Source organism: Lutra lutra, chromosome 4 (assembly GCF_902655055.1).
Source record: "Lutra lutra chromosome 4, mLutLut1.2, whole genome shotgun sequence".
NCBI lineage: Eukaryota > Metazoa > Chordata > Mammalia > Carnivora > Mustelidae > Lutra > Lutra lutra.
In genome coordinates, this window is record NC_062281.1 from 60,934,776 (window position 1) to 60,942,587 (window position 7,812).

The following is a 7,812-nucleotide window of genomic DNA, read 5'->3' on the forward strand; positions in this document are numbered from 1 at the left end:
AGACAAGAAACTCAAAGTGCCTGGTTGAGGGAAGGTATCTATACCCAGTGGACCAGGCTGACCCTCAATGCAAGTCTAGATGTGGCAGTCACCCAAGTGCACCGGAGTGCCCATCCGAACCAACCGCTGCATAGCCCCCCACCACGTACCCACCCTGTCCATCCCCCCAGGACCTTCCCAAGACTGGATGAAGAATCCATAGCCTTTGAAAGAGGTTTCAAGTAATGGCAGGGTCAAGCTTCCTAAGGCTTAAGATAAGAGAATGGAATACAACCCTGCAAGCCTAAGGAAATGCTTAGAGGCTCTCTGCATTTGAGAGCTTCCCTTATTACTGGAGAAGCAGCAGGAAGAGTTCTTCCCAATGTCCATGGCATTGAACGTGAAAACCCACAAATGATTTAGGGGTTACAAAACGAGGGGATATTATTTGCTATGATTAGGCATCCGTCCCTGAAAAGGGGAAAGATGAAGTCCAGTGTGAAAACTTTTGAATGGGAAAAGGCAGCATGGTATCACAGTGAAGGGCGTGGGCCCCAGACCCCATGCCTGGGTTTGAATCTGTCTCCACCCTGCACTAGCCCCTAGAACAGCAAGTTCAAGAGCCCAGGCATGGGCGTGGGACTGAGTGTCAGGGGACAGCAAAGAGGCTGACGTGGCTGGAGTGGACCAAGCAAAGGAGGTTGGGGGGGGGGTGTTTTGCAGCATCTTGTGCCTGCACACTCCCAGAAGACCACCCTCATGGAGACCCCCATGAGAAGGGTGCCCTCCAGATATGGTAGGAGCAGAGTCAGGCAGAGGAGAACCAGGAGGAAACACTGTAGGACCTTGAATGCCATTACAAGGACACTGATGTGTACCCTGAGATGAGAAGACATTTGAGCAGAAGAGGGACATGGTCTGACTCATTCTATTTTGCCATGTTTCTATTAACTGTATCACAGAGCTGGTGTCTGTTTCTTTAGGTCTAAAGTAGAAGCCATGGTATGGTGGTTTTAATACCGTCATAGCCATGATAATGATCTAATTTCTACGTCTAAAAGGAACAGGAAATGTATTACAGGTTTTCTAGTTCCAAGTAAGAGGATTCATTGACCAAGAGGCTTCCCTAGCTCTGCCTGCAGAGTCTGAAAGGGAGAAGCAGATGGGGAAGAAAGGGAATCATGGGGACATGGAGACCTGAACCGAGCCAACTGTGTGACCTTGGGCCAAGGACTTAGCTTCTAAGGATGTTCATCTTCTCCAACTATTCAATGGGGATAACAATCCTTGTTCACAGGACTGTTGAAAGGAGCAAACAACACCTGGGAAAGCGCCCCAGGCACATAGTAGGCCCACAACAGATGTGACTATTCTTTGAGCTATGTGCCATGATCGGCAGGTGTCTGAGTGGTTTACTAAGCGGGGGACTTCTTTCTTTGTCTTCTGGGGTTAAGATTAGGATTTGGGATAAAAATATTTCTGTCTGGGGCACCTGGCTGGCTCAGTCCGTGAAGCATCCAACTCTTGATTTCGGCTCAGGTCATGATCTCAGGGTTGTGAGATGGAGCCCCCGTGTTGGCTCCCTGCTGGGCATGGAACCTCCTTGAGATTCTCTCTCTCCCTCTCCCTCTGCTCCTTCCCACTGTGCAAGCATTCTCTCTCTCTCTCAAATAAATAAATAAATCTTTAAAAAAATCCAAAAAACAAACAAAAACCCCCCCCAAACCATTTTTATCTGGTAGTGGCAGTAAACTATGGAAACGATATGGAATGGCTATTCCAGATGCACAAACACACTGATAGAGTACGGCAGGCACTGAGGGACTCTCTTAAGCTGACATACCTTTTTTTTTTTTTTAAAGATTTTATTTATTTATTTGACACAGAGAGAGAGATCACAAGTAGGCAGAGAGGCAGGCAGAGAGAGAGGGAAGCAGGCCCCCCCACTGAGCAGAGAGCCCTATGCGGGGCTCGATCCCAGAACCCTGAGATCATGACCTGAGCCGAAGGCAGAGGTTTCAACCCACTGAGCCACCCAGGTGCCCCGAGCTGATGTACTTTTAAGTGCGGTGGTGTTTATTGTCTTTTTGAGCAAGGGGTGGGAGAAACAAAGAGCACTCAGGAAAACCATAAGAAGTATAAGGCATCCCCCTCACCAGCCTTCGTTGCCTTTCACCGCCCAGTGGCTCTGCTGGTCCTCTGTCCTCCCTTACATCCAGCACGTGGTGTGGGGTCTGCCCTCCCTGGCCCATCGGGTGTGGTGGTGGACAGGGTGAGAGGGTGGGAGGGCCCCAGAGCAGCTGAGCAACTACAGATCTCACAGAAGATGCTCTCAGACCCGGTGCTGAGAAAACAACTCTGCTTCCTGCAGAGACTTCAAAAGCCCACACCCTGTCTACCGCTGCACATTTTTGCAGCTGAAGGAGAAACTGCTGGAAATAGGAGTTTCCCTGATGTCATTGGGATGATGCCGACTGTGTTCTCCGGGAGACATCAGGGAGTTGGCTCAGGAAGGGCTGGGTGGGAAGTGAGGCAACTTTGGACAAAGGCTCTGGGCCCTTTGCAAAGGGAGGTGAGGTGGGGTCCCTGGGTTCTGAGTTGGCTGAGCTTTCACCTGCACCAAATAGCAATAGGAAGTTCTGGTCCTGGGATGCCTGGGTGGCTCAGTTGGTGAAGCGTCTGCCTTCAGCTCAGGTCATGATCCCAGGGTCCTGGGATCAAGTCCCACATCTGGCTCCTTGCTCAGCGGGGAGTCTGCTTCTCCCTCTGCCTCTGCCACTCCCCCTGCATGTTCTGACAAATAAATAAACTAAATATTAAAAAAAAAAAGAAAGAAAGTTCTAGTTCCTTAGAGCAGAGGGTATGGAGAGTAGAAATTCAGAGAAAGGGATGAGCAGGGAGGTAGAGGTTTGCAAGAACCTCTGAAATCTCCCTTTCTCCTCTCATCCTACTCTTCTTCTTCTGAAAAGAAGAAGACCTTTGTCCTGTTTCTTATCTCGGTGCTTCCAATTCTCAGTTTTATTCAAATCTTCTAGGTTATGTTATCATCCCAAGGGGAAATCCTTTAAAAATGCCTGGAACACTGAGAGGAACCAAGGCTTCTTAGAGAAAGAGCTAATTACTGATGAAGGCAGAAATATTCAAGATGATCCTATGGGATTGTGCCAGAAAGCACAGGCAAAAAGTGCCCAGGAGCCAGCTGGAGAGTCCTACCAGCTGAAGGTGGGACATTTTTAGCATCAAAAAGAATAATGACTGCAATATATCAAAAGGTAGAAATACAGAAAACTATGAGTTCATAATGATAAAAAGAGAATCCTTCCTGGTCTCCATTCGAGGATTGTTTGGGTACCAATTCATTTCTCTGAAAAGTGGTAAAAAGAAGAATAAACATGCAATCCACGTTTCCTGTGTGAACTACATTTCAGAGAAGCCAAAGAGCTGATAAGGTAGAGTTCATCTTTATGTGAGACTCCTTCCCAATGAATGAAGAAGGAATAATGGAATTAGAAAATCATGAATTTTGTAACCCCTGGTGATATCATGGATTTAGAATTGACCATCAGGCAATGCTAAACTATCTGGGTATTTCAAAACAGGAAATTTATAACTACAAAGCACCTACAAAGTATTCTTCTCCATTTAGAATCCATAGATTCTAAAACTGAATCTAAACAAGTGTCTCCATCTGCCCTATCCAATATGGCAGCCACATGTGGCCCTGGAACACTTGAATTGTAGCTATTCTGATTGAGATGGGCTTTGAGTGTCCAACCCACATCCAATTTTGAAAATGCAGTATAAAAATGAATATAAAATATCTCATAATTTTTTATATCAATCACATTTTGAAATGATATTTTGGCTATTTCACATGAAATTAAATTATTAAAAATAGTTTCACTTATTCCTTTTAACTTTTTTTTATTCCAATGTAGTTAACATACAGTGTTATATTAGTTTCAGGTGTTACAAAATGGTGATTCAACACTCCCATCTATTACTCAGTGCTCATCAAGGCAAGTGTACTCTTAATCCCCTTCGCCTGTTTTTTTTAAACTTTTTTAATGTGGCTAGAATATATGAAATTATGTATGTGGCTGGCATTTTATTTCCATTAGCCATCCCATCGCTCTAAATCTTTCTTAGCAGTTTACAGAACAATCTGGCTATAATGGGACTAGCTACCAACACCTAGAGCAAACAATCAGCTGAGTCCAGAATGGAAAATTCTACCAGATCATTTGTTATCTTTGTTAATAACGGCATTATGGCTATGTCTTTTAAAATATGCTTACCTGTGAGGGACGCATACCCAAGTGTTTGTGGGTGAAACCGTACGTCTTGTGGTGTTTGCTCTAAAAATGCTGAGTAAACAAGTGTGAGTGATGGATGAAAGCGGATTGGCAAAATTTTGATTATTGTTGAAACTAGGCCATGAGGATTGGGAGTTCATGATATCCTCTCTTTTTTAAATGTTGAAAATTTCTGGAATTTAATTATAACTACATAATATTTATAATGTATGTATAACTAATATACAATATTATATTTAGTAATATGGTTATACATATGTATTATTATATAATAAAAATTATAATGATTAATGCTTCAGAAAAGATGTTTTTATTTTTAACGCCTGGGAAAGGTAACGACTAGTTTCTCAGGTGACGGTGTGTGAAACCTCAGAAGGCAGAGTGTACAGGGAATGGAAAGAAGTCTGACAAGATGCACACCCACTCCTGTGGGTAACAGGTCTCCCGGTTTCCCGTGAGGAGGGCAGGCCAGCAGGCCAGGACCAGCTCAAAGGTCCTGGATTCCTGAGGAAGGAGGGTGGCAGGGCCTGTAACCATTTGAGGAAGGCCAGGAGACCCGGGGGCTCCGCTTCTCCAGCAGCTGGCACCCCTGTCTGTCCCACAACCCCATCCACGTAGCTGCCCTCTGTCTCAACAGTCTCTGTGGGAGAATGGCTATGAATGCCTGATAAAGCCTAGCGGATTGCTCTGAAAGGGACATTCCTTCCGAGTTCCGCATAAAGCCCAACTTAGTTCAAAATAACAAACCTGCGAAGACTCGAGTCACACTCTCCAGCTGGTCTGCCTGGGGCCAGCGGGCTCCATGTGCCAACGGCCCTCACAGGTGCCCCCCCTCCCCCGCTCCCCCGTTCCAGGCTCTGGCCTGCTGGTGGTCTACCGGAGGCACCAGTCCCAAAGTTCCTGAGAGGGGGTGAATAATCACAGTTAAAGCTTGTTCAGTTATTGCCAGCTGTGACCATCAAGGACAGAGAGCTGTGGCCACTGAGCTGCTCACAGTGGGCAACCAGCCCCCAGGGGCAGGAGACCAGTTTGGAAGGTGGTGGTGGCTCTTTTCATCCCATTGTGATGCTTCCTGATACACCTGTCTCCACCAGAAGGAAACCCATCTCCTCCCCGCCTAGGACTTTCTTTTTTGTATTAACAGGACAGGGCCAAAAATGCGGAAAGCGTGCCCGGATTTCACCTGTTGCAGGATACCCCAATGGACCATTTAACACTCTTCCCTCTTTCCTTTTTTTTTTTTTTTTTTTTTGATTTTATGTATTTACTTATGAGACAGAGCAGAGGGGGAGGAAGAGGGAGGGAAAGAGTCTCAGACTCCACTCTGAGCCCAATGCAGGTGCTTGAACTCACCACTGTGAGATCATGACCTGAGCCAAAACCAAGAGTCAGGCGCTCAACCAAATGGGCCACGCAGATACCCCAGCACGCTCCCTCTCTCCATTCCCTTATTCAGGTTACGTTGAGCCAGCCCAGCTCTTTAAAGTAAAACTTCACTGTTACTTTATTTTATACATCAGCTCTCCGAGGGCAAACCTATTTCCCCTTCCCAAGTTCTGATGGGATTACTCAGGTTGCCTCTTCAGAGTCTAGACAAGGATGGCGGTAAAAATGTGCTTTGTGCATCCGGTGAGTGTGTAGCCCAGCCTCAACGAGCACAGCTTCTGGAGGTTTGCAGGGTCTGTGTTGCAACCTGATCTCCGCTCCTGAGATTATGTGGCTTTGAGCAAATAGCTTCTCCAAGCCTCAGTTTCCTATAAATGCACACTCTCTACATTCCTGAGAACAACCGGTTATTTGTAACAGGTGGTACCGTGCCTGGCCGCCAGTAGGCCTGATGAATGACGGCCTGAGTTGTCGAGTTATTAACATGGCTGTTTTGCAGTTTGGAGCTGGCCCTGACTGAATGAGTTTTGCTTCCACGGTTTAAACTAAATGCCCAACCCAGGAGGCTTAGTTCTGCTTCTACACACCTGATGCAGTTTCTGGGTCAGGGCATTTCTGGATAGAATTTGAAGTGGGACAGGGCTGTGGCATAGAGGCTAATCCCATCCACCGGGTATTTTTGACACACTCACTGTGCAGGTTTCTCAGACCTAGCTACTCCCTGGGGCTGTGGGGCTGGGGGATAGAATCGGTCCCTTTGCCCATGGTGGCCGCTCACTCACAGGGAGTCAGCCTGTATTCCACAGGGCTCTGCTTCTCCCGCAGCTGGCACCCTTGTCTGTCCCACAGCCCCACCCACGTAGTGGCTCTTTGACTCAGCCATCTCCTTGGGAGAATGGTCATGAATGCCTGAAAATGCCTAGTGGGTTTTACCCTCAAAGGGACGTTCACTTTGGAGCTCAGCATAAAGCCTAACTTAACTCAAAATAACAAACCTGCCATGTCTCAAGTCAGACTCCAAGGACCTGGCACCTAGTAGGTGCTCAAGAAATATTTCAGTGATTAATGGAGGGAATTTCAGGCATCATAGCGGATTGCTCAGGGGCACCCTTGAGGCCTGGGGACTTTCCTAGGACGATTCCAATCACCCCACAGAGGGTGGTTTCCTGTTCCAGTTAGTCAGAAGATCAGCCCTGCGGAAGGGCCCCAGACTGATTTCCTGAAGGGTTGAGACTGATTATAGTCTACGCTTGGGGAACTTTCTCCCTCCTGTTAGAGCTTTGCTTGGGTGGACGGGTTCCCAGTGGGAGTGATAGAAAGCTCACTACTTAAGTCATTTAAACTTTGGCTGCCCAGGCCTTAAAAAAAAATGCCCTTGGGACTTATCCTGAAGTGCCTGATAGAAGTTAAACGGCTTAATAGATCCTGGCAGCTTCAGAAGGACTAATGGCTCCACGTTAATTGGGTACAAAGAGTGAAGATGAATCTCTGAAAAGGTATTTCAGATTTGCCCATTCAGCTATCGCTGACTTCCCAGCAACGCTTTGGTCGACCCCCAAACGGATGCTGATTATTCACGAAGTACGGACGCTCCAGATGTGCATCAGCCTTCATCCACCGGATACCCTTGTTTGTCCCCTCAGCAGACGTGGACTGCGTCCCCGCCATGGGCTAGGCATTGTGCCCGGTGCGAGAGAGAGAGAGAGAGAGAGAGAGAGACGCCGCTCCTTACTGTCCCCATCCCCAAGAACCTCTATTTTGAAAGGCAGAGGATGAGAATTAGAATGAGCCTGGTGCCTCATTTGCCTTTATTGGAGGAGATTTGAGGGCGAAGCCAAGAACAAGGTGTGGCTCTGCCCAGGCTGGCGGGTGGCAGCTCGTCTTCCCAGTTGCGTGGGGACTGGAGGACCGTGCCAGGCCTCCGAGGTGGGCAGACAGGCAGGCAGGCGCTCCTGGCACAGAGAGCCACGTGCCCCCAGAGCTGGGGGGAGTGCGTGACTTATGCAGGGAGTTGCGGGGGTGGGGGGGAGCACACAGCGGCCAGAGAGAGGGAGGGGAAGGGAAGGTGGGTGGGAGTCCTGCGGAGGAGTCTCTGCCGTGACTGTGTATCACTGAGGGCTTGGATCGGGGA